The 27,899-nt window shown below is 42.9% G+C and overlaps 1 long non-coding RNA gene across 1 annotated transcript; it reads left to right on the top strand.

The window, feature by feature from the left end:
* The first annotated feature begins 6,986 nt into the window (after positions 1–6,986).
* LOC137301340 (uncharacterized) lies at positions 6,987–27,857 on the top strand. The gene is made up of 3 exons (XR_010958282.1): positions 6,987–7,015; positions 19,120–19,141; positions 27,703–27,857. It is a non-coding gene; the product is annotated as an uncharacterized lncRNA (long non-coding RNA).
* Positions 27,858–27,899: the final 42 nt, after the last annotated feature.

Genomic DNA, 27,899 nt, shown 5'->3' with positions numbered 1-27,899 from the left:
GGTCCTCCCGTGTTACTTTGGGGATCTGGGGTGGAGGGTGGCGCACGGAGCAGTCGCGTGCAACCGGCGGTTACGCCATTTCACGGACACCCAGGCCGCTTGTGATTTCTGCGGCCTGGAGGAGTCCGTGTTCCATCTGTACACTGGGTGTGCGAGACTGCAGCCCCTGTTCCATTATTTGAAGGGGCTGCTCCTCAAGTTCTGGCTGCATTTCAGTCCCACGCTCCTGATCTTTGGCCGCCCGGTGAGGAGGGGGGCGGGCAGGTCGGTGGACGTTCTCGTGGGCCTGCTCCTGGGCCTGTCCAAGGTGGCCATCCACAGGTCTAGGATGATCGTGGTCCGTGGGGGCGGTCGCTCGGCCTGTCTGCCTCTCTTCCGCGGAATGCTCCGCGCCCGGGTGGCCCTGGAGATGGAGCACGCGGTGTCTGCCGGTACGCTCGAGGCTTTCCGCGACCGGTGGGCACCGCAGGGGCTGGAGTGCATCCTGGACGTGGATAATAAAATTTTAATTTGAACACTTGGTTTTGGTTTATTTGGTTTTTAGTATTTAAGCACACCCCACACCCCCCCTTCTTATAAAAGGGGGGCCTAATACACAAAAAAACAAAAAAAAAAAAAAAAAAATCTGAAAGTGAAAAAAAAAAGAAAAAAAAAAATCTGAAAATTTCTCTTTGTTTCAATCTCTTGGAATCATAACTTTGAATTATTTGATAATAATTTGATATTTTCACTGAAGTGGCTTTTCATAATCTGGTCAAGTTTATTACTTGTTAGTGATTGTGATGTTGAGACAATATTCAAAGCAAAAAAAAAAAAAAAAAAAAAATAAAGGTTTGGAAGCAAGTGAAGATCAGGCTCTAGTATTCTATCCTTCACCACCTGGCTATCCAATTTATTACACCTACATGCACTGGCTTCCTATGTCCCATCAAATTGACCTCAGGATTCTCATGCTTGCTTTCAAATCCCTTATTGGACCATCCTACCATAACAATTTCCTCAACCTTACAGGTCTGCAAGTACCCTCTACTCCTTTGATAACAGGTTGCTCCTTGTCCCCTGCTCCCTCTGTTGTACCATAGTTCGCTTCTGTTTCGTCCAGTAACATGCTGCTCTCTGGAATTCCTTCTGCCTTATCACCTTCCTCCATGTTTTCAAAAACATCTTCAAAATCCTTCTCTTTGACTGTCCCTCTTGCCCCTCACCTTAACCACGTCAGCTTTCTCTCTCTCTCTCTCTCCCTTCTGCTCGGTATCTGCTATCTTGTCTTCCTCGATGCAAAGTGCTTTAAAATGTCTTCCCATGAGTGAGGAGTGCTATAGACATGCAAGTTGTTGTGATAAGTTTCAGCAATTCTGAAGGAAAGTGGAAGAACTCATGCAAAAAGAATCAGATAGATCTTTTATGGCAGATGGTGTCTTTGGCTAGCCAGAATATATAGTCCTCAAGGTGAGACATGAATGGTATCACTTTACCAGCTACTGCAAAGGAAAAGAACTCTGTACATATTGGTTAATTATAGTAAATTAAATCATTATTGACTCTCCTCTGCAGCTGTTGATGGTACAAACGAGCAAAAGCTGACTTTTTGGAAACTCGTACTATTAGATACAGCTTCAAACTTTACTTTCCTGTCACTGTAAATTTCTACAGTAAAAGCAAAATCATCAGCATGATATCCCAAAGATCCCCTGTTCTTCTCTGTACTGGTTTTACCAATGCTTGCTGCTAATGTGGGTCCTCCATAGTTATGGCAAGTTGTACGGAGAAGAAAAAAATCGTGAAATGCTGCCGAGGGGTTTTTAAAATAGCTCTTTAAAGTAAATCGAGTAATGCAAATTCAACAGAATATCAGCTTCAAGGCCAATTGAGAACTTGTTTAGCATATTGTATTTGCCTTGAGCTATAAGGCTTACATTCCAAGAGATAATGCACCCTTATTTTGTACAATTGTGCAATGGTGGAATTTCTGGCCATTACTGCTGCTGGTGAAACCTGTGGTCCTGTTTGAGGGCCTGAATTATTAAAGCACTTTGGGCAGTTTCACAGCCTTATTTTCTCTGGATTATGCCACATAAACTTAAATCACTGAATCACATATCAGATGCTGTCATTGATATTTCATGCATGTGAATGAGTCACTGAACCTCTGATTTATTCCAGTATTAATGCTTAATGTGGAAAAGAACGATGACATGAGGCCGCATTTTTGCAAAGTTGACCTTCCAAAATTGGAAAGACTCATTCCCTGTAAAACAAGCACCCCTTTACAAGAAACAGGAATGAACTAAAGTACGGGTTCGTGCTGATCAAAAGGTTTCAGATTGTTGAAACATTAACAACCTCAAAAAATCAGCCAGATGCAAGAAATCAAAGTGTACAATGCAGATGCTGGAAAGAGTTACTAATATCAGAAACTACTTTGTTACTACTTGATTGAATTGCCAGCTAGTAGCTGCTGTTATTAGTCCACGATAAATGCTGGCCTTGCCAGTGACGCCCACATTCCATGAATGAATAAAAAAAAGGGCAGTAAATGTTTACTGCTTTGTTACATCCATATTGGAAAGTACAACATGATGTTAAGACCACCTGAAAGGTTTGGTGTTGATGCCCAGCTATTTTTTAATTGGCACTAAGTTGGCGTAAAAATTACCAACACTCATTAAATAGGCTTCCCCGATCTCCACCTAGACAAGTAAGAGGCTAAAACATTATAAAGTGAAACCTGTAAATTAGCAGGTGTCCCTATTTTCAAAATGGTCATTGTATATACATTAAATTATTTGGGATTGTTGATGAGTGTCCTTTTTTGTAGGTGTCCCTTTGTACAGGTTTCACCGTAGTCCCAAAATTCCTCCATTCTAAGGGAAAATAAACCAGGTGAAGACTGGCCATGTGTGAAATCGGGAGATTTCCTGCATGGGCCCCATGAATGGTTCCATAGTGCTGTATTATCGGTCCCCCCACCTTGTTCAGTGAGAATTCCAAAGAACCATCTGCCCTTTCAGGGGAGCCAGTCTGCCCCCTGGAATAAACTGCACAATCTGGATGAGTGGGGGAGGAGTTTGGGGCGGGATGCTGAGTCCCCACCTATTTTCCCCACCTGTCACAAATTCCTGTGCATTCGGGAGCTGGCACCTAATACCTTCTTTCATTTCTAGGAAGCCCAAATCCCTCCCTTTCTGGCTGACACGGGCAATCTGGTTGTGCTGCCACTTACTGACAATATGCAAATACTCCTAGGATTTGTGATGGTGTCTGGAGCGCATCAATGAGAAGGGCAGAAGTTCCTCCCCATCCCAGATCCACCCCTAAAAGCCCTCCAGAGGAATTTCAGGGCTCATAATAGATACAGGACCATTCTGTGAAACAAGTAGTAAGGACTGGGATTCATACAAGGCAGTTGAAGGTGACTAAAATAAATATTTTAAGAGGTAAGAAAGACTAAAAGGGCAGATAGCTGGAAGTTTTAATAGCTATGTAAATATCGGCAGCATATTAAGGACAAGAGGGACCCTTTAGGTTAATATAAGTTGGGTGAACATATTATACAGGAGAAGCTCAGGAAATAGCAGACGTGTTGGGTGAAATCTTCACCCTAGCTTTCACAGTCTGCAGGGAAATTCTGAATTCATTATGGTGGCTCAGGAACATGTAACATATATGGAGGGAAAAACTGAACAGTCAGGTCTGCTAAATGGTGGCAGTATCATTACAATCACAAAAACGACAATCATCACCAGCTTAAATTTACAGAATGTCTCACATGCAGAAGAACATTTTTAAGAGCCTTTAACATCAACAAATGGGCATAACCTACCTGTCATGGCTTCTTCCCTTTGTTTGCTTACAGGCAAATCAACTTTGCTCATGTAATAAAGAATCAGAAAGTAAAGGCTCTGGGCTGTTACCTTCCTCACTTTTCTACATAAACGACAACTGTTTCCTCACTCAGTTTGAATACCCAGGAAATATATATTTTCATTACTGATTATACACATTTTTGGAATAATATTTGAATTAAAATTAATAATGCTGCTGAAATCAATCATTTCGATGTATTTTTCTAGTTTTAAAGTTATATTTTTGTTGATTTTTTTTCATGCTCTTTGAGGGTATGACGTACTGAGGAATGGAATGCCTTTCGAGTTTGGTTGCTCAGCATCAGTACCTACCATTCAGGTATAGTGTGGGTCAGATGCAGAGTAAAGTTCCCCATACATTGACTTCAACACAACCTCAGAAAAACACCTCCTATTGCAACCTGTGATCTCTCTGTGTGGATTACCAATTTAGCACTAATTTGTGCCTCGGGCCAGTGTCACCTTTGGATTGGGTTGAGACTGCCTAAACTAATTTCGTGTAGAAACCTTGTAGCTGGAGGAGAAAGAAAGAAAGAAGGAGGTAGGGAGGAAGAAATGAAGGAAGGAAGAAAGAAAGACTTGGATTTATTTTGCGCCTTCCATGATCTCAGGAAGTCTTAAGTGCTTTATAGCCAATGAAATACTTTTGAAGTGTTGTCACTGTTGTAATGTAGGGAAACATGGCAGCCAATTTGTGCACATCAAGGTCCCACAAACAGCAACATGATAATGACTAGATAATCCATTTTTAGTGATATTGGTTGAGAGATGTTGGCCAGGACACAGGGGGAAACTTCCCTGCTGTTCAAAATAGTGCCATGGGATCTTTCATGTCCACCTGAGAGGGCAGAGAGGACCTCGATTTAATGTCTCATCCAAAAGACGGCACCTCCGATAATGCAGTGCTCCGTCAGTGCTCAAGTCCTTGAGTGGGACTTGATCCATTGGCCTTCTGCCTCAGAGGCAAGGGGTCAATTGTAACACCCCCACCTGCTGTTGTGGCTAAGATCAGCTAACTTAACATAAGGCAGGGATTGGACCAGATCTGTATAGCTCAGTCCTACACTTGGTGCTGCCGGAATGAGCCAGAAAGGTTCCTTATTTAAACTGGAAACTGTACTATTCGGGTACCCTGGAATCAAGTTACACTAGTGCACTTAAAATATTATTGGGAGCACAAAATTTCTAGCAGTTAGACAGTAAATGGAGGACTAGGAAGGAGAGATGGATAGAGAGATGTGGCACCAATGAACTTAATTCATTGTTTGAGACTTAGAATAATAAATAGATATTGCATCTTGGTGCCTTCAAAGAAAAAATGACTAATTATTCTCAAGCATGTGTTTCACCCCATGTATTTAGGAGCACATTTCAGTAGCTGAGTAATGGAGATGTGAGGTTGGATAAATGTTCTGGAGTTTTGCTTAGTTACCCTGGAATTCATGGACTACTACACAACCCATTCTCTCAGGAAATAAAAGGGCTGGGATAGAGTCCATGACAGGGATTGCACATGCTCTGTAGAAGGAGTCAATTAGTGGGCCAAATATGCTTTTCCTGGATGTGACAAGGCTGATTCCCTAGGAACTTTTGTTTCTGTGCAGTTCTGGTGATACAGGGCTGTGATGACCAACGACAGCAATGAAGTTGCTCAGTTATACTTAATTTTCAGTGCTGTCTTTGTATTGTTCTGCTCAGCACTGAACACTAAGCACAGACCTGTTGTTACTGTAAGCAGTGAACTGTGTTGACAAGAGTGAGACCGAATCAAGGTGATAGTGTCATGTTGAATCTCCACCCACATCGGCTGCAAGCTAACACTCAAATCCAAAACTACACTTGAGAATTCTTGTACTGAGAGAACCTTTACACTGTTTCAATCACAAACATTTAACCCCTTCAGTGCCAAATCTACTACTTTTGTTAACTACGTTGATGTAGAGGTTCCCAGGCAGCCTCACAATACTTCATATGTTTACAATTAGCGATGATGGGACTATAAGGGCTGGTACTCCAGTCGGGTATCCCTGCTGAAGAACTTTGCTTGCAGGGAGGGCAGGTGGGGAAATTGCAGGACAGCAGCTTCTGATTTTCCACCCATTCTTTAAATTGGCATAAAACCAAGGACTACAAGCCCACAATTTCTGAATCAGTGCTCCCTGTGATTGTCACTGGAAGTGGCTAATTGGGGAATCAGTTCTATAATGTTGAAAACACTTTGGCATGTATGCATCCATGAATACAAATCTATACAATGGAACAAACCCATTCTTTCACATGAAAGCATCGATACTGCCAAAGACATTAACTGAACTTCGATCTATTAAGCAAGCAAATAAAAATCTACCCTTTATACCAGAACATTATGATGTTTATATGCATCTAATGCCATGAATCTGACTCCCTAGGTTTGTAGAGTGTGTCTGGCTAGGGAAAATTAACTCATGCTGACACTGGCTGCGCACTCTGGAAGCTAAGGTTTTAAGACCCAGGCTACCACTGCACATGTATTTGCATGGACACAATGTGAGGTAACAGACTGTTGAGCTGGTACTTATTTAGACATGTGCTCCAACAGTTAAAGGAAGCTGAAGGGAACAGGGTGTGTTGTGATATGACCTCACTGCCACAATTAAATGTGCTTTGAAAAGTGTTGTTCTCAGAAGAAGGAAGTTGCACGGTAAGTACAATGGTGGTGCTGTTGTGTTCGAAGAGAGGCTATTTTTTCATGCTCCCAATTACAATTTTAAATGGTTTTCCTCTTCAATGATCACACCTGTTCAGTTAACAGCAATTCAACTTAAGAATATAAATACATCATTGCTAGCTTTATTACAATCAGTATTGTGACCCTTTCAGTAACATTTTGATGATACCTGTTCTTATTAACAAGTCTGCTGTTTCAGTACAGGAATATATCTAATTACAACACTTTATTTCTAGTAGATATGGGCCTCATTCGATCTGTTTCCTCCCTCTGCCTGCAGAAACCTTACTGAGGTAAGCCATGACTGCAGGAGATAGCACTGATCACCAATCAACCATCCTGATACATCGCTTTGAATCATCAGGGCTGTTATGGTAGATTGTTGAAAAATGAAGGCAGCATGACAGCTTCCTGGGTAGTGGTCATTCACATGCAGGATAAGGTAAGTGGCATCACACACTTGCTGCACATTAATCAAATTAAAGCCTTTCCTGTTCATGAAATTGAGGGGGTTGTCACAGAGGACTTTGATTGGCACATGCGTTCTGTCAATTGCTCCTTGCACCTGTGGGAACTCTGCCGGTCTGTGGAACTGGATAGCTCTCTCTCTTTTTGTTATTGGTTCTATTGAGAAGGAAATGAAAGGAACAGCCTGCCTGAAGAGAGCATCAATAACCTTCATTATGCAGTGGTGAACTGCTGCCTGACTAGTATGGCAAAAATCCCCTGATGCCACCTTGAGGGCTCCAATTGTAAAGAAATTCAAGGCAATCGTGACCTTGATTAGCACAGACAGTGCTCTTCTCTTGGTAAAAGTGACCTGCAGGTCTTCAGAGAGCAGTTGACATATCTCCCCAATACCGTCGGAGAGGGGGGTGAGAGGGGATGGGGGTAGGGGGTGGTGAGGATGGGGGAATTGGGGATGGGGCATATGGAGGATAGGGGGGATATACGGATGCGGGAATGGTGGGTTAGTGAATGCAAATAAATCAAAATAAGACCTTGGGAACAATCTCCCTGTCTTCCACTTCCTGGTCCTCATGTTCACTAGTGCTTAGGAAACCCTTCTGATTCAATAACTACTCTGTGCTTGCGCAGGTAAGATGCCACAGCAGAGTTGGTGATGAAGTGGCAAGAATTGCAGATCTGGAAGTGGTAGCAGCTGCAGCTCTGGGAGCACCTTGGTGGTCATCAGAGTGGCTGATCTGTCCCTCTAAGGTATTCCCCATAATGCAAAACACAGACGAGCTTGTTTGGATGTGTCCACAAGGATAATTGACCTTGAAGAAATAGTGTCTTAATACTTTGAGATAGTGTAGGATCCTGACATATTTATGACAATCCTTGCCCAGTCTTTATCAACCTTCTGTAGCCACCCCACCTCCAACCTATCTCTCACAACTTCTTCTGTCTATCTGCCTATTACTTGTGGAAATTCCTCAGAGTTTTCAGTATTGGTGTTCATCCCCCAGTTGCAGCTCTCTGCCAGTGGTTGTGTGCCAGCTTTTCGTTTGTGGAGAGAGAAGACAATGTTAAAGGAATGAGATTGATATGGAGACCTGTATTCCTTCATGTGAGCGCATGCATCTCATCAGAGTAAGAGGAGCAGGTGTATTGGTCCTTTAAATGAACTGTCCTTGAAGATTAACGGAACCCATTGTGGCAGGCTATGTGAATTGACAGAGTAGTTTTGAGTTCAGATGGGTGTTTGATTGTTTGCAGAGGTTGCATTTTGCATAACTGAGTTTCTTTGGCATCCAAGTGATGATAAAGAGTATGAAAGTTGAGTGGAGCCTCGATCAGCAGTGCAGGGTGTGGATTGCCAAGAGTACCTTGGCTTGCCTTGGCTATGCTTGTGAGGTTATTGAACCTCTTCCTGCCCTGTGTGGCTGTTCTTGGGGTGGTGCAGGTTGCAATAACTCTTCCTGCAATTTCCTTCAAACAGCCTGAACCACCCTTTTGTGGGGCTTCCTGCCCTCAGTGTCCAAGAGTCGATCTCCCCTTTTCCTTACTTCAGCTATACCTTCACAGAAACATTGGAACCTGGGAGCTCTTTCTGCTGCTGGTCCCTCCAAAGTTACTGTTCCTTCAGATATTCTCGCAGTTGTGCTTCCTGCAGCTTAGAAAATGATGTTTCCCTTTAACTCACTGTAGCCCTTTAAAGGCTACAACAGGACACAATTTCTCACCCTTTCAGTAGCGGTAACCCAATGAGGAGTAGTATTACAGCTCTTGATCCCTATAAACACATGAAAATCTGAACAATAAAAATGTAATTATATGTTTTGGACTGATGCATTTAGAAAATGTCAGCATTGAGGGAGGTGGGGGTAGGGAAATGGGGGTATATAAAATCTCCTTCCATACCATACAGTAACGTATTAACAAAGTAGCAGACTTTAGGAGGACATAGACAAACTGGTGAAATGGGCAGACACATGGCAGATGCAATTTAATGTGGATAAGTGTGAAGTGATATACTTTGGGAGAAACAACATGGAGAGGCAGTATAATCTAAATGGTACTAGTTTGAGGGGGGTGGAAGAGCAGAGGGACCTTGGGGTACATATTCATAAATCTTTGAAGGTGGTAGGGCAAGTTGATAAGGCGGTTAAGAAAGCATATGAGATCCTTGGCTTTGTAAATCGGGGCATTGAATACAAAAACAAGGAAATCATGCTAAACCTTTACAAATCATTGGTTAGGCCTCAGCTGAAGTATTGTGTACAATTTTGGACACCACACTTTAGGAAGGGTGTTAAGGCCTTGCAGAGGGTATAGAGAAAGTTTACCAGGATGATACCATGGATGAGGAACTTTAGTCATGTGGAGAGATTGGAGAAGCTGGGATTGCTCTCCTTAGAGCAGAGAAGGTTAAGGGATGTCCAAATAGAGATATTCAAAATTATGAAGGGTTTTGATAAAGCAAGTAGGGAGAAATTGTTTCCTCCGTCAAGTGGAACGGTAACCAGATGTCACAGATTTTAAATGGTTGGCAAAAAAACTAGAGGGGAAATGAGGAGAGTTTTTTTCACAGAGAGGGTTGTTAAGATCTGGAATGCACTACCTGAAATGTTGGTGGAAGCAGATTCCATAAGAACTTTCAGTGGGCAATTGGACATGCACTTGAAGAGAACTAATTTGCAGGGTTATGGGGAAAAAACTTGGGTGTAGGACTAAGTTGGACAACTCTTTCAAAGAACCGGCATGGGCATGATGGGCCGAAGAGCCTCCTTCTGTGAGTCTGATTCTAAGTTTGAAAAAAAGGATGCATTGTGAAGACCTATGGACCAGAGTATATATTCCATGAGTGATTGACCTGCTGTTCCCTCCAAAGTTACTGTTCCTTCAGATATTCTCATTAAACACAAAGTATGATAGAACACCCAGAGCTGACATAATACATATGTACTCCAAAATCTCATTTGCTTCATGATGTTTGTACATATTTAATACTAGCGTGACTGTGACTCGTGGGTTGATGAGCAATTTGTAACTAAGTAAACTTATCTTAAATGCTAACAGTGGTTGGATGCTCTGAGTCTCAGAGTACTGCACACATGGATGTATGTACACAATGTAAGACATTATGCTGTTGAGATTGTATTTGACGGTAAATGCACAGGACCTTTGAAGAATGTTGTACCCAGGGGCAAGAATTCACCAACAACTTACAGTTATAGATTGCAGAACATTCTGAGGTGCTTTTCCAAGGCACAAGTCAGGAGTGTGATGGAATACTCTCCATTTGCCTGGATGAGTGCAGCTCCAACAACACTCAAGAAGCTCGACACCATCCAGGACAAAGCAGCCCGCTTGATTGGCACCCATCCACCATCCTAAACATTCATTCCCTTCACCACTGGCGCACTGTGGCTGCAGTGTGTACCATCCAGAGGATGCACTGCAGCAACTCGCCAAGGCTTCTTCGACAGCACCTCCCAAACCTGCAACCTCTACCACCTAGAAGGACAAGAGCAGCAGGCACATGGGAACAACACCACCTGCACGTTCCCCTCCAAGTCACATATCATCCCGACTTGGAAATATATCGCCGTTCCTTCATCATCGCTGGGTCAAAATCTTGGAACTCCCTTCCTAAGAAGGCTTGGTGAGTTGCTGCAGTGCATCCTGTGGATGGTACACACTGCAGCCACAGTGCGCCGGCGGTGAAGGGAGTGCTTTTTCTCACACCTATCATTGCTTTCCTGATCCGAAGTCTTTGATGTATGTCCCTGTTGCCTTTTCTTACATTATTGTGTTGAAAAGCTTGTGCTTCCAAAAGCCTGTGTTTTGAAAGCCTGACAACACTTTAAGCTCAATATTATCCATCCAGCTTATATTTAATAATCTAGATATCTATCCGCAGCACAATGTCTTCAATCCCGAAACTCATACTTCTCCAATGCCATCAGCGTCGAGTGAGGGAAAAACAGGATTTGCAAGAACACAGTTTACCACATTACTGTGTTTGCAGGTTTTCAAATGTCTTTGTTTAAAAGGATTACAGTTAACCCTTTCTTTCAAATGTCTTTTGTTAAAGGGGTTTTGAACCCCACGGGGCCTAGACTGCTTCAGCAAAGTCAAGTCCGCAATCCCCCTATGAGCACGTAAAATCTGAATAATAAAATGTAATTTTGTATTTTGGACGATTTATTTGGAGAGATCCCAGAAAGCGTACAGAATTGTCACCTTGTGACATGGGTTGGGAATGAGTGGGGAGGTAGGAGACAGTGAGTATGGATATAGGGTTCGTTCTCTGATTGGTGGGATGTGACAAGTGGTGTTCCCCAGGGATTTACACAGGGGCCTCAGCTTTTCACCATATATATTTGGATGAAGGAATAGAGAGTTTTACAACCAAGTTTACAGATGATACTATGTAAGGAGGCACAGTAAGTTGTGTAGATGGGAGCAGGAAGTTACAAAGGGACATAGACGGACTCAGTGAGTGGGCAGAACTCTGGCAGATGGAGTTTAATGTGGGGAAGTGTGAAGTTATCCATTTCAGATAAAAATAAAATTAAAGAATAGAAGGATTTCCCTTCACTCTGCTCACCCCCCTTGACAAAATAGTAGATTCCTGGTTAATAGTATATTCAATCATACATTCAAAAAAAAAAGAACTGGTGTTATATCTGTTTCAGACAGAATCAAAAGTTACATTGAGCTACTTATGGAACATAAATTATGGTTCCTATTTTCTGGAATCACGGAAGCATCGCCTGTGAAAGCAACTGGTTAGCATGAAGTAATGGAGGCTGTAACTTAGACTGATATTTTGGGGTTTTGCACAATTTCCTTTGCAGAACTTTCCTTGGAAGGTTCAATAATTTGGGTAGAGTGCAAATAGTCTTTATGGGCTGATGGCTTTTTCTTGTTCTATTCTTTCTTAAAAATGACTACGCAAAATTTTCCATTTTACTCGAGGTGCTAGACCTATACACTGCACATTTTTGCCAGACACATCCGGGACTCCCTTTTTCAGTTTGGTTTCCCACTCGTCCACAGCCCTGAAACTGCTTTGGTCAAAGTCATTTACAACATCCTATGTAACTGTGACCGTGGCTCCCTCCTTGTCCTCTCCATCACCTTTACTGCCATCGGCCACTACATCTTCCTCCATCGCCTCATCTTCTTGATCCATCTTCACACACCATGCCCTCCTAGTTCCTATCTGTGCCTATACAATCATATGTCTCCTTGAACAATTTCTCCTCCCATGCTCACAAAGTCACCTGCAGTCACCCCCAGGTCTCCATCCCTGATCCTTTCCTACTTATTATTTTTATATGCTATCCCCTGGCAACATTATCTGCAAGCACATATATGCCATCACCATCATTGACTCCAAGGCTGGAATTTTCCTCTTTGCGACAGAATTCCAGTGGGGTAGGACTGCTACCCATTCATCGGAATTTACCCTAACCCTGACCCATTTCATTAATGATGCACAACGGGCACCTGGCTGCCATGAGGGAGTCTGCCAGTGTGAAAAGGAGAATCTCAATGGTGCTTCCGTGGGATGCCGCTGCAGCAACAGAAAAGAAAGTGAGGGTCCTTAAAAGGGCAGAAGTGCCCTGAAGATTGTACCAGCTGTCCCGCTGATGGCCTTGGCCGAGACTATCCCTTCATCCTTGCCAATCCCCATACCTTTTTCAGAAGTCTCTTAGAAAACCTGTTCAACCATACATTTGGACCCCCATTAATCTTTTATACCTCTGGCTAGGCATTGCCTGTTCCTTTAAGACACTTCAGTGATAGTTTGCACTCTCTCCCCTGAGTCAGAAGGTGATGGACTCAAGTCCTCCTGCAGCACTAGACTACCTGTTCTAGATTGTCACTTCAGTGCAGTACTGAGGGAGTATTCCCTCCCCCACCCAGCCACCCCTCCCCCCCCCCCCCCCCAACTTGCTGGAATTCAGGCAAAGGAGCAGGGGCTTAATTTAAATGACGAAGTTGCGTCCTGATGACATCATCGGATGCAAATGCCACTTTGACTGTGGGCTCGATTAAGACCCACACAGTCTCGAACCCACTAACGAAAGCTGGCATCTGGCAGCATCCTGGCAGCAGGAGGCCCAGGTAAGTCCATTTATTTTTAACTTTTTACAGGTTCCTTGGGCCTCCCCTGCTCCGGGCTTCCCCCCCACTCTTGCGGTTGCAAACCTTACCGATCCCTCTCCCTTCCTCACTTCACTTGGCAGGGACCATTTCCGTGGATTTCCGATGGCAATTCCCGCATGCTAATGGTGACATTAACTCCATTGACTTCAGGCGGGAGTCTGTGTCAGTGCATTCAAATGAGGCCTGGGAGTTAAAATCTCCCTGGCCTCATGCTCTGGTGGACCGGATGGATCATGTCCGTTTTGGCCCTCACATGCCCAAATCCTGCCCCATTTAAAATCAGGGCTTTAGTGTTCCAAGAGACCTTAGAGTCAGTGACAAAGGATAAGCTGAGGCTTATATAGCCAATATCTATTTTGAGTGCACAAAGGACCTGATGGCCCAGTTGTTCCTGGGGACTTGTGCCATTGTAATGGTGCACCAACATTGTAGGAACCTTTGAATGATGAAGAAGAAGAAATTATGGAATAAGTGACTTGCACCATTAATTATGCCACTATATTTTCTGGGAATTTTGTGCTGCTCTGCCATTACCATCTCCAAAAACATTTACAAAGATAGTTACCATGTTCCGCCCCCTTAAAATCAATGGTGATCGTGATTTGCCTGCAATTAAGTCAGTTTTCACACCGCTGCAGCATAGATTGAAAAACAACAGCACTGGTGACTTGGCAGGGGCGAGATTAATTGACTGAGGAGAGGATTCATGTGAAAATGCTTGCAAGATTTGTAAATTAGAAAAGCCAATTCCGTTTGAAGTTACATTCAGAAAGAGCGGGAGGTTAGACTGTCCATGTTAGAAAGGAATGGACTGATTGCCCATGAGCGCTTACTGTTGGACTCAGATTGCTATTGTGCCATCGATTCTCGGAGTAAATGAATGGAAATGTTTTCCGATAACATTGTGCGTACAGCTAGCTGGCTGAACATTCGGCTAATCCCGGGGATGAGGGGGCGGACATATGAGGAGAGGTTGAGTAGATTGGGACTCTACTCATTGGAGTTCAGAAGAATGAGGGGCAATCTTATTGAAACATATAAGATTGTGAAGGGGCTTGATCAGGTGGATGCGGTAAGGATGTTCCCAAGGATGGGTGAAACTAGAACTAGGGGGCATAATCTTAGAATAAGGGGCTGCTCTTTCAAAACTGAGATGAGGAGAAACTTCTTCACTCAGAGGGTAGTAGGTCTGTGGAATTTGCTGCCCCAGGAAGCTGTGGAAGCTGCATAATTAAATAAATTTAAAACAGAAATAGACAGCTTCCTAGAATTAAAGGGAATTAGGGGTTACGGGGAGTGGGCAGGAAATTGGACATGAAGCTGAGTTCGGATCGGTCAAGGCCCTGTGGGTGGCGGAGTGGGCCCAGGGGCTGAGTGGCCGGGTCCTGCTCCTACTTCTTGTGTTCTTTAGATTTGAGGTTAGGATCAGATCAGCCATGATCTTATTGAATGGCGGAGCAGGCTGGAGGGGCCGATTGGCTTACTCCTGCTCCTATTTCTTATGAACGTTGCACATATTAAACTGCAGTTAATCATTTGGATTATAAAATGAGGATTTAGAAGTTTTAAGTTTTAAGTTTTACAGTTTAAATGTTCGCCTTTTCTGCATGCTTTGCTGAATTTCATCCATTTGCACCCTTCAGCCACCAGCCTGCGAATTCCGTAAGGGCAGTTGCAAACAAATTAAAATTAAACAGGTCGCTCCTTTCGATTTATCCCGATTAACAATTTAATAAGTCTGTAAAAATATGGGGTCGTTGCTAAATAGTAAAGATATGAAACACTTGTTTAGAGTGGTTCACTAATTCATAGGTGACACATTTCCAATCTCTCCACCTAACTGAAGTCCCTCATCCCTGGTAAACTTCCTCCATACCCTCTCTAAGGCCTTGACATCCCTCCTAAAGTGTGGTGCCCAAAATTGGTGCCTAACCAGTGATTTGTAAAAGTTTAGCATGACTTCCTTGTTTTTGTATTCAATACCCCTATTTACAAAGCCAAGTATCCCATATGCTTTCTTAACCGCCTTATCAACTTGCCCTGCCACCTTCAAAAATTTGTGTATATGTACCCCCAGGTCCCTCTGCTCTTGCACCCCCCTCAAAATAATGCCATTTAGATTATACTACCTCTCCATGTTGTTCCTCCCAAAGTGCATCACTTCACACTTATCCACATTAAATTGCATCTGCTATGTCTGCCCATTTCACCAGTCTGTCTATGTACTCCCGAAGTCTGCTACTATCCTACTCACTATTTGCCAAGTTTTGTATCATCGGGTCCCCACTGCATATTTCTCTCCAGTCATAAACTTGGCTTGTGCTCCCTTGATATTAGAAGATTGAGAGGTCACCTGATTGAGGTGTTGAAAATGTTAAGAGGATTCTATAGGGTAGATACAGAGAAACTATTCCCTCTGGTGGGGGAATCAAGAACAAGGGGGCATAATCTTCAAATTAGAGCCAGGCCATTTGGAAGGGAAATCAGGAATCACTTTTTCACACAAAGGGTAGTAGAAATCGATAACTCTTTCTCCCAAAAGGCTGTGGGTGTTGGGACAATTGGTGCTTTCAAGACTGAGATCAATAGATTTTTGTTGGGTAAGAATATCAAAGGCAGGTAAATAGAATTGAGGTACAGATCAGCATGACCTAATTGAATGGCAGTACAGGCTCGAGGGGCTGAATGGCCTACTCCTTTTCCTTTGTTCTCAAATTGCCATTGGCTTTGCCACTTCTGATTCGCCACTGTGCTCGCTAATTAGAAAGCCGTCAAATTTTGGAGTAAATCAGCAATGGTAATCTCAGCACACAACATGGCAAAATGTATGGCGTACCTCACCAATCATATTGATGCAGGAAAATTGGGCTGATGTTTTGTATATTGTTTCATAGGTTACATTTGAACTTCTGCAGTTCCACCTCAAATCTTATGAAAATGCTTGGTTTAATTTGTGATTAAAAAAGTTGTCAAACGTTTTCAACCTGTGCATTTATCTTTCTTCACTGGAATAATCTGCAAGTATTTGGGGGAGGGAGTTCTTAAGTAACCAATTTTAAGTTGCTCTTGCATTGGCATTGTTTTAGTTTTGGACTTTGAGAAACAAGCATCTGTGAACTGGCTCCCATTGTTTGCATTATTAAACCCAGCTCTCTTATCCCAGTGACAGATTTGTATCACCAGTTTTTCATGGGTCTACAACAACAGCAACTTGTATTTATATAGCACCTTTAATAACACAGTAAAACGTCCCAAGGCGCTTCACAAGAGCATTATCAAACAAAATTTGACATCGAGCCACATAAGGAGATATTAGGACAGTTGACCAAAAGCTTGGTCAAAGAGGTAGGTTTTAAGAAGGGTCTTAAAGGAGGTGAGGGAGGTAGAGAAGTGGAGAGGTTTAGGGAGGGAAGTCCACAGCTTAGGGCCTAGGCAGCTGAAGGCATGGCTGCCAATGGTGAAGCGATTAAAATCGGGGTTGCACAAGAGGCAAAAATTGGAGGAGCGCAGAGATCTCGGAGGGTTTTAGGGCTGGAGGATGTCACAGGGATAGGGAGGGGTGAGGCCACGGAGGGGTTTGAAAACAAGGATGAGAATCTTAAAATCGAGGCGTTCCCAGACCGAGAACCAATGTAGGTCAGCGAGCACAGGAGTGATTGGTGAACGGAACAAGTCTGCTGTTGGGATAAGAGAACCAGAAATACCAGTATAACGAGTGGGAGACAGCTTTCGCTCATTCTTCTCAATCTTAAACAATTTTACAACACCAAGTTATAGTCCAACAAATTTATTTTAAATTCCACAAGCTTTCGGAGGCTTCCTCCTTCCTCAGGTGGTGTCTCCGAAAGCTTGTGGAATTTAAAATAAATTTGTTGGACTATAACTTGGTGTTGTAAAATTGTTTACCATTGTCAACCCCAGTCCATCACCGGCATCTCCACATCATGGTTCTCAATCTTAGGCAGTGCTGTCAGGGAATCAAGGCTTGGAATCTGGTATGTCCTCACATTCTTTAGCTGCTTCTCAGCCCGCCCTTCATAGACTCCTAGAAAAGGCTGACCGAGGACAAGAAAAACACCAAAATAACACCATTAACCTGGAGAGAGGACTGCATGCTTTTGAAAATCCCTCAGTGCCTATTGACTTTTTCCCCAACATAATGGGGAATTCCCAGATATATTCACCACTGGTAGATTCCTAACCTGGTATGAGAGAGGCATTACCAGGAGAGGCAACTCCTTGACAGACGCCAAATTATGTCCTTCCAACAATTGGTAGACAACTGCCATCTCACGACTTATGCCACTACCTTCAGATTGAACACTCCTTAGGAGCCCAACCATATTCAAAGGATTCCAAGGTGAGCACAACCACACAACAACCATAAATGTGCCAATGCATTCTCCTGTACGCACCTTGTGACAAAGCTGTACAGCAATTTTATAAAGTATATTCATGTCTTCTCCTTTCTTTAAAAAAAAGTATTTGTAACAATTCCAATGGATACTAATATCTTTAATGAATATTTTAGCCTTTGCAAAAATTGTTTGAGTAAAACAAATGGCCTGGAAAAAGTAGTCCATGTGATAAATGTTAAGACAGGAAACAGAGTCGTGGCCAAGTGATGGAGCAACAGAACATTCAGCCCCTGTTTGATGGCTGGCAAAGTGCACGTGGTACAGGTTGAGATGCTAATGAGGAAGGTTGGTTTACTCTCAACTCCAGGGCAGCTTCTTCATAGGGCAGCATTGCAGCATTTCTAGAAGGAGGCAGAGGAAGAGGACATGATGGCACAGCAGATCATTAGGGCCACTAGCAGTGCCAACCCTATGGTGCAAGTTAGGCGCCATATGTCCCGGCAGCAGACGGCACAGCTCTGCAGATCTACAGCCAGTTCCACCTGATCATCGCCAGGTAGATGCATCTGTAAATGTGGATGGAAGGGTACAGCCTGCCTTTGCTTCAGTCTGGCCCGCTTGCCATCCTTCCATTGCTCCTGCTCTTCTTCCTTCCAAAGGCAGAAATGTTAAAAGATTCCCATTGTCCTAATAGCATTGATGTGCCAAAAAAACAGCAGTGGCAGACCACTTGGTATAAAGCCTCCTGACCAACTAAATAGAAACAGAAAAGAAACAAAACAAAACAAAATAAACATTCCAAAATAGCCTCAAAATGCTTCAACAAATTTTAATGTGGGGCTCTTTAAATGCATTTCTGTAAACTGCACTGAACAGACATTTTATAAGGCTGGGTAGATGACTAAGCACTATACTGGTGTAAACACAGGGAAGGGTGTATTTGAACGGTGTATTTAGATGCTAATTTTAACATTAATGACTGCAAACTGGCCAGCACTCTGGCACCAGTTCAAAACGCAAACTATAACATTAGATGGGGCACTTAATGGGCTGAAGTCCACCGGGGTTAATTTTCACCTTCACTGCCTGTTTGGTAACCTAGTGAAGTGGATTGCCTGCGCATTGTCGAACCCACCAATTTTCATCAGATTGATTTCAAGCGATCTGCTCCAACAGATTACCACCTGGTGGTGAAGATGAAAATTGTCCCCTATGATTCCAATCGGTTACGCCCACTTTATGCCCACTAATCAGGGCATTAATCAGGAATAACTCATCTACCCTAATTTGTGCATTGTAATGGGCTTCTTTCAATTGGACATATCACAGACTTCACATGATTATCTAAGTTCCGTGAAAAGTCTCATTGTAAATATTTCTTTTCCATGCAATTTTCCTTCCTTGATGATGGCAAAATAACTGCTCTGATGGTACATCTGCTTCCTCCTGATATCACAAAGCAGTTTAGCTGCCATCAGTGTTTTAGGAACAAATTGATATGAATTGTATTTCATTTTACTGATACCTGCCTTTAATAACAAAGAATCGATTTGTGTTCCAGTTGTACGGATGACTATTGGGAGGTAAGAACTCTGCTGCTTACTACACACAGTGATAAGAAGAACTCTTGACCCCCCTCCCATCTCTGTGTCAGAATCTACAGGCAGAGGAAAACAAAACTGCATTTGCCAGTGGTGTGGAGCCTGCAGAGGATTTGATTTACAAGGAATGCTGCAGTTGAGCAAAGTCATGATGCTTTGGAAGAATCATAGAATCATAGATTTGTAAAAAGATTACAGCCCATCGAGTTTGCGCCAGCTCTGTGCAAGAGCAATCCAGCTAGCCCCACTCCCCTGCCCTATCCCCGTAGCCCGGCAAATTTTTTCCTTTCCAGTTCCCTTTTGAAAGCCACGATTGAATCTGCCTCCACCACCCCCTCGGGCAGTGCAGTCCAGATCCTAACCACTCGCTGTGTAAAAAAGTTTCTCCTTATGTCACCTTTGGTTCTTTTGCCAATCTCCTTAAATCTATGCCCTCTAGTTCTTGACCCTTCTGCCAATGGGAACAGTTTCTCTCTATCTACTCTGTCTAGACCCTTCATGATTTTGAATACCTCTATCAAATCTCCTCGCAACCTTCTCTGTTCCAAGGAGAACAACCCCAGCTTCTCCAGTCTATCCACGCAACTAAAGTCCCTCATCCCTGGAATTATTCTAGTAAATCTCTTCTGCATCCTCTCTAAGGCTTTCAAATCTTTTCTAAAGTGTGGTGCCCAGAACTGGACACAATACTCCAGTTGTGGCTGAACCAGTGTTTTATAAAGGTTCATCATGACTTCCATACTTTTGTACTCTATGCCTCTATTTATAAAGTCCAGGACCCCATATGCTTTTTTAACCGTCTTCTCAACCTGCCCTACTACCTTCAACGATTTGTGTACATATACCCCCAGATCTGTCTGTTCCTTTACCCATTTTAGAATTGTGCCTTTTAGTTTATATTCCCCTCCTCATTTTTCCTACTGAAATGCATCACCCTGCATTTTTCTGTGTTAAATTTCATCTGCCACATGTCCGCCCATGCCACCAGCCTGTCTATATCTTCTTGAAGTCTTTCACTATCCTCCTCACTGTTTACTGCCCTTCCAAGTTTTATGTCATCTGCAAATTTTGAAATTGTGCCATGTACACCCAAGTCCAAGTCATTAATACATATCAAGAAAAGGAGTGGTCCCAGCACCGACCCCTGGGGAACACCTCCCTCCAGTCCGAAAAAAACTGTCCACCACTTCTCTCCGTTTCCTGTCACTTTGCCAATCTTGTATCCATGTTGCTACTGTCCCCTTTATTCCATGGGTCGCAATCTTGATGACAAGCCTACCATACAGTACTTTATCAAATGCCTTTTGAAAGTCCTTAAACACCACATCAACTGCATTGCCCTCATCTACCCTTTCTGTTACCTCATCAAAAAATTCTATCAAGTTAGTTAAACACGATTTGCCTTTAACAAATCCATGCTGGCTTTCCCTAATCAATTCACACTCGTCCAAGTGACTGTTAATTCTGTCCCGGATTATCATTTCTAAAAGTTTCCCCAACACCGAGGTTAAACTGATTGGCCTATAGATGCTGGGTTTATCCTTACACCCTTTTTTGAACAAGGATGTAACACTTGCACTTCTCCAGTCCTCTAGCACCACCCCAATATCTAAGGATGTTTGGAAGATTCTGGCCAGTACCTTCACAATTTCCACCCTTCCTTCCCTCAGCAACCTAGGATGCATCCCATCTGGACCAGGTGACATTTCTACTTTAAGTACAGCTAGCCTTTCTAGTACCTTTTCTTTATCAATTTTTAGCCCATCCAGTATCTCAACTATATCTACCTTTACTGAGACTCTGGCAGCATCATCTTCCTTGGTAAAGGCAGATGCAAAGTACTCATTTAGTACCTTGGTCATGCCCTGTGCCTCCATGAGTAGATCTCCTTTATGCTCCCTATTCGGCCCCACCCCTCCTCCTACTACCCAGTCACTGTTTACATGCCTGTAGAAGACTTTTGGATTCCCTTTTATGTTGGCCACCAGTCTATTCTCATATTCTCTCTTTGCCCCTCTTATTTCCTTTTTCACTTCCCCTCTGAACTTCCCACATTCTGCCTGGTTCTCACTTGTGTTATCAACCTGACATCGGTCATACCCCTTTTTTTCCACTTCATCTTGCTCTCTATCTCTTTTGTCATCCAGGGAACTCTGGCATTAGTTGCCCTACCTTTCTCCCTCGTGGGAATGTACCTGGACTGTACCCGAACCATCTCCTCTTTAAAGGCTGCCCACTGTTCAATTACAGTTTTGCCTGCCAATCTTTGATTCCAATTTACCTGGGCCAGATCTGTTCTCATCCCACTGAAATTGGCCCTCGTCCAATTTAATATTTTTATTTTAGAGTGGTCCATGTCCTTTTCCATAGCTATTCTAAACCTTATGATACTATGATCGCTGTCCCCTAAATACTTCCCCACTGATACTTGCTCCACTTGGCTCACCTCATTCCCTAGAACCAAGTCCAGCAATGCCTCCTTCCTTGTTGGGCCAGAAACGTATTGGTCAAGAGAGTTTGCCTGAACACTTCCTGCACCTGTGGTTGTCCAGGACATGGGAAGCGTCCTGGATTTTGCACATGGCACAGGATGTGAATTCCATGGGACTGAGCTGCCCTGCCATGCCTTGATTTATTAGTTTATTAACTAAACTTAACTGAAAATAAACTATAAAGATTTGAAAAATCAGTCACCAGAAAAAGAAACATTCACTAGCTACTAAGCAAGAAATGTTGTTGGGTTAAGCCCATTCATGGAATGTAAATGGTATTTTGGGTTTGTGATGTTTGTAATGTGTTTTCGACGCCACTCTATTGTTGTTAGCTCGCTGTTTTTAATACTTTTGTTTCTTTGCCTTTCTCATGGTGGCTTCTATGCTGTTCAGCCAGTAGATCTGGTTGATTTGTCTTCCTTATTGGAACCATACCTTGTGAGTGATGACCAGCAGCTTAGGGAAAGGTGAAAGCATTTCTTGCCCATTAGTAGAACTATAGCCCAATCCAGCAAGAATTCAGTTCAAACCATGCACATAAGAGACTTTTACAGTGCTTTACACTATGGATATACAGCCCACTGCAGATGCAATGCAGCAAACTGCAGCAAGTTGTACCCTACGGTGTAAAGCCCAGGTGTTTAGCAATTGATGACATTGTAGTATGACCTTCCTTTGGGAAAAGAGAGTTATTCTTAGTTATGTAAACATTTGCTGTCTGTGAGTGTCTGTGTAAAATTGGAGCCTGGTGTGTTTACAAAGACCAACAGCCCATTCTGATGCATTGATACCTATCTCAAAATTGACTGCAGTGCAAGTGAAAGTATAAAAGTGCTTTTAAACTCCCAGCCCTACACCTTAAGTGCTCCTAAAGAGATATGGGAATATTTTAGGCAGCCTCCGAACACTGGTTACTCATATTCACACCAAAAAGATAGCTTCCATAAGCAGATCCATGACTCCTATGGACTGAAACTGGTAATCTTATGCTTGATATGAATGGGATACTATGCCTCAGGACTAACAATTAACCTTTATCATAGCTGATGTACCTGAGATTATATAGGCTCTCCTATATCTGATCCTGATCGTTTCAAAAGGCAGAAAACTCCACACCATCAGACTATTGCATCCAGGCTAAAACTAATAATCAAATTTATTTCCAAGCAGACTAATTACAGAAAAGCAAAAACATAAGGATACTTTGCCATCTACATTAACTGTTTAAAAACAGGAAAGAATGCTAAATCTTTAACAGTCAATTCCAATAACTTTTGAACTGAGTCCTAGATGAAATGTTAGATAGACTATTGACACCACAAAGCCCACTTCACCACCTCAACCTGGAACAGACAGTCAAAAAAGGGGAAGCACATTGTTCTTAAACAATTCTTCTGGGACTCTAAAGTGCAACTTCTCTCTAAAGTTCAGAGGGGTTCTGTCTCAATAGTCAGGCAATCAGAACATTAAACAGTTCTACCACTCAAGCAGCAAAGAGGGCACATTTTTTGTCACTAGTGCTTTAGGATAGAGGTTTGAATGCTGGCCGTGCGTATCAGGAATCCACGCATGTACGAATTCCAAATATGCACTTGCAGCATGGGAAGCTCTGCTTAAGGAGCACTACAGATGAAAATTTACTACAAGGTGTGAAAAGCAGTTGCTTGGTTGTCTGTTGAGTTGTTTACTCATAATATTGGGCCGCAACAGCTGTCATCCTAAATGTTTGACATGGGTTTGCAAATTAATATACTTTAACTTGATGGACCAACCAAAGAAATGTGACCTGATTAGTTTCTGATCAGACAATAATACCAAACCAATAGTCCATTGCATCCCCACAAAACTAATATCTTTCTCTAGATGACTTTGTGCATTGTTTTCCTCTCCCAACACCAAGACGAAAGGGGCTGAATTCTCCTCTGCTTTACTGCCCTAGTTCAGGCAGTATAGGAGGGGAGAATCAAGGGAAAGCAGGTGGGGAGGTCCGAAGCCACAGTCTAGCCCCTACCAGTGCCGCCTTCACTTTTTCTCCCCGCTGCTCCAGAAGGCAAGGCGACCGGCTGCCCCTGACCACCCCACCTCATCTAAAAAGATGGCAGAGAGATGTGGCTCAAAAACCCACTCGATTCCCCATTCCCCCGCTACTACCACTGATCCCCAGGACTACCGGCAGAAGGGTTATGGTAGACTGCGGGGTAACAGCGAAACTTCTTTTGGAAAGAGAGCTAAGTGGTGGGCAACTCTCCCTTTCCTCAGGCCTGTGATCTACAGATCTTCGGGTCTCTGTTGCTCCCTTTAAACTTTGATCTTTATCTTCTGCGGTTAATGGGCGCCCCACTACAGCAACACCTTGTCTTCCTCCCCGGCAGTGTGGGCTCTCTCTTGCCTCATTAACATCCCCTGCCTCTGCCCCCTACCTCAATCCATTCACTGTTAAAACCTTCATTCATGCCTTTGTTATCTCCAGGCTTGACTATTCCAATGCTCTCCTGGCTGGCCTTCCATCCTCCACCCTTCATAAACTTCAGCTCATCCAAAATTCTGCTGCTTGCATCCTTTTCCACACCATGTCCCCTCGCACCCCTATCCTCACTGTACTACATTGACTTCCGATCCCCAATATCTCCGATTTAAAATTCTCATCTGTCCGTTCATATGGCCTTCATGGCCTCGCCCCTCCCTATCTTGGTAACCACTCCAGCCCTACAACCCTCTGCACCAAACTTTCCATTGTTCAAACTCTGGCCTCTTGAGAACTCCCTGCCTTCACCCCATCATTGATAGCTGTGCCTTCAGACGTCTAGGCCCCGCACTCTGGAATTTCCTCCCTAAACCTTTCCGCCTCTGCTCCTTCAAGACCTCGCTTAAAACCCTTTTGGTCACCTTTCCTAATATCTCTTTCTTTGGCTTAGCATTCATTTTGCCTGATCATACCCCATCTGAACTGCCTTGGGATGTTTTTCTATGTAAATGCAAGTTATTGTCATTGTCAGCAGGAATGCCATCAAGAGTACACCTTGCACAGCTGAACAGCCCCAACTCAGGAAAATGGGTTAGGGTCATAGACGGGATGGAACAATCTAGACCCTTCTCGAGCGGCAAACCTGCCCTGGAGAAAATCCAGGCCAAGAACCCCAGACGTCAATAATGAAATCCTTGGTGCCAAAAGTGCAGGTTCATCATAGAGTGCTGAGGCTTGAAGTCTATTCAGGACCTGAAGCATATCAACTACATAGGCAGCACATAGAGCCTGCACAGCAAATGTGCATGAGGTTCATTAAGGCCACGTTTCCTATTTAAAAGTGGTATTCTCTCCATAATGCAGCTGAGAAGCTCTCCAGTTGCTTAGCACCCGTTGCAAATGGTTGTTGCACGGAAATTCTGTGAAGTGATTGGCAATTTTTTACTTGTTGGCCCTGACCTTCCAATAGGGCCAACAGCTGCACTGTTAACCTCAGAAAGCTGATGTTGCTTCAAACCATCCTCCTTCCTCCCCAAAAAAGCCTTGCTGAACTGAATGTACCAGCAGCCATATGGATATCTCAATGAGCTCTGCTTCTGTCACTGGGTCAGCAGGGCCACTGGCTTATTGATACATTCAGCTCTATTTCCACTTTTCTGTTCTGTGCTTTGAGACTGAAATGAACACCGAAAATAATGTTATATTAAAAACAAATAACTTTTCCAAAAAGATCCATCAGAAATTGTAGAACAATGAACAGCAGACTTTTTCTGTTCTCTCTTACTTTAATTCTCTTTTTCTTTATTTCTCATTTTGGAAATCTGAAATCTAAAGAGAAACAGTTAATGTTTCAGGTCGATGACCTTTCATCTGTTTCTCTCTCCACAGATGCTGCCCGACCTGCTAAATGTTTCCAGTATTTTCTGTTTTTATTTATTTTCTTCGTTGTTCACCTGCTCTCTCCTCTTTATACTTGTCTTTGTTTCTTAGTACATTTGCTTTTCTTTCCCTCCCTTCCTTTGCTTCTCTGTCTACTTTTTTCTTTATTTCTTCCATTCTGTCAACTTTTTAACTCTGTTTCCTTCTCCCCTTTTTCAGACTTTTTGCTTCTTTCTGAACCCACTCTATAGAATCTTTGGTCTCTCTCTCTCTCTCTACTAGTCTGACTCTCAATGATTTTAGATCTACAAATACTATCAGCAAATTTTGACAGCTATTTCAGAGCATTAAGGACAAACAGCAAAAAAAATCACTAAGCTTCACAGGATTTAACATTTTCTTGCCTTATGACTGTGGGGACCTGATTTACAGTTAAATACAAGAATTTCCACATTTCCAATTACAAGCACAATATTTTTTCTTGAAAACAGACATTATCAGCTACCAAGCTCCCCAGTGGGCCAGTAGATCAGTGTGCTCATTGTGATCATGGGGCGTTCCAGGGGGAATATTGGCTCTTTCCACTTGTAGTACTTGAACAAAATGTAAGGAACGTCCGATGCCATGCAAAGTTATTCAAAAAACAACTAATGTGTGGTAAATATAAGGTCAAAATATTTGCATCTATTTACTTTAGGAGGCTAGATTTAGAAGATATTAAAATTTCTACCATCAATGCAAATGAATTTATGTAAGTGTTCGCTTAAGTTGGACTCACCTACAGGGAAACAAAAGGCTATTGTACTGCCTCAAGCTCATATTTTCCAAATGACCCCTCATGAGGACAAAATACTCAAACACTGGAGCACTCCTGAGTCATTCGCACTGACATCAATCATACACAATAAGGTTTCATCTTCATGCCGTGACATTTTCAATTCACCCTGCAGACAGGGATTATTTGTGGGGAACTGGTTTTACAGAAATGAATGTCTATCTTCTTTAAGAGGATGTGTGGTTCTTTGTAGATGATGGTTTATTTTCTCAGGGTGTATCACTTACCTCAGGGTGTATCACTTATCCTCAACACATTGCTTTGGCTTCTTTACGATAATTAAAAATAATCTGATGGTAGATCTTCTTTTAAATAGTTGATGTCTTTTCTATTGTTGAACTTTCCTTTATTCCTCCTCCTTCCTTGTCAATTTCCCCATCTCTTATCCTCTCCTCTCCTGGTAGTGTTGATTCCTTGCTGGGGGACAGCTCTGTGCAGGGGTATTGTGGAGTGCATCCAACATATATCCATTTTTGCTTTCCATTGGCACGCACATGCTTAATAGCTAAAAACAGCTATTAATATTCTTTTAATTCAGGTGGATGCAAAGGAAAGTTTTTTTTTGTTCCCTCCTGGCTCCCATAGCTGTTTCAAATTTCAAAAAGGAAAATCGAAGTGAATCTAAACTGTGAGAAGAAAGAATAATAGATCAAGGAACAGAAGCCTCGGGTTTGCAAGATCGGCAAAGTCAGTACTGGGAATGGCTGGCAGCCCAGATCAAGCTGATCCACCATACGCTGAGCTGACCGGTCAATGTTGCCAGGTCTGCTTGTTTGAGTAATTACCATAAACTGCCAATGCAGCTTGCTTTGTGGCAGCAGCTAGGTTACGTTCAAATTTAAAGGTATGTGTGCAGTCAAAGGTAAGTAGCTGCATATGGAAGCAAATATTGGTTCAACATTTATAAAGCTTCAAAATGGATTTTAACTAATTACTAGCTTATGCCAAAGCTAGGGAAGGATGGAGGGGGTGAGGGAGGAGAAATGTCAGACAAAGGTGAAGTGAAAGGAAATCCGATATAGAGATATAAGACAGAGTCTGTGGGCAAGTGATGGAGCAGCGGAGTGCCCAAGCTCCTTTATGATGGCTAGCAAAGTGGTTGTACCACTTTATGAGGTGGATGCGAGGGGGGTTTGCAAGCATTGCACTTTAGGGACCCCTCCCCAGAGGACAGTAGTGCACCTTGCTTGTTAGAAAGTGGCGGCTAGGTTCAGCGGTCTGTGCAGTACATGGGTGACACCTACGATGCTCTCTAATCTTTAGAAACCTGGCACCCAGAAAACTATTTTTGCCTTGTCCAGCTGATACTTCCTTTCTTGTTGTCTCTTGCAAATGTTGAAATCTAATTGGCTAAATTTTCATACATCCCCAGGGTTGGCTCGAAGGATTCAGTGGTCTCAAAGTTTAATGCACAATTGCACTTAACAACACCAACACATCGAAATGATGTCAAAACCAGCCTTAATTTTAATATTACAATAAGGCTCCCTTCTCTTTTAGATGGGAGCTACCTGGCTACCTTTTTACACCTAGAAACACATGCACAGTTCAAACCTCCTGTTCGATTAT

The sequence above is a fragment of the Heptranchias perlo genome, chromosome 33 (assembly GCF_035084215.1).
Source record: "Heptranchias perlo isolate sHepPer1 chromosome 33, sHepPer1.hap1, whole genome shotgun sequence".
Taxonomy (NCBI): Eukaryota; Metazoa; Chordata; class Chondrichthyes; order Hexanchiformes; family Hexanchidae; genus Heptranchias; species Heptranchias perlo.
Note: the sequence above shows the minus strand (reverse complement) of the source record. Positions and strands in the feature narration are given on the sequence as shown.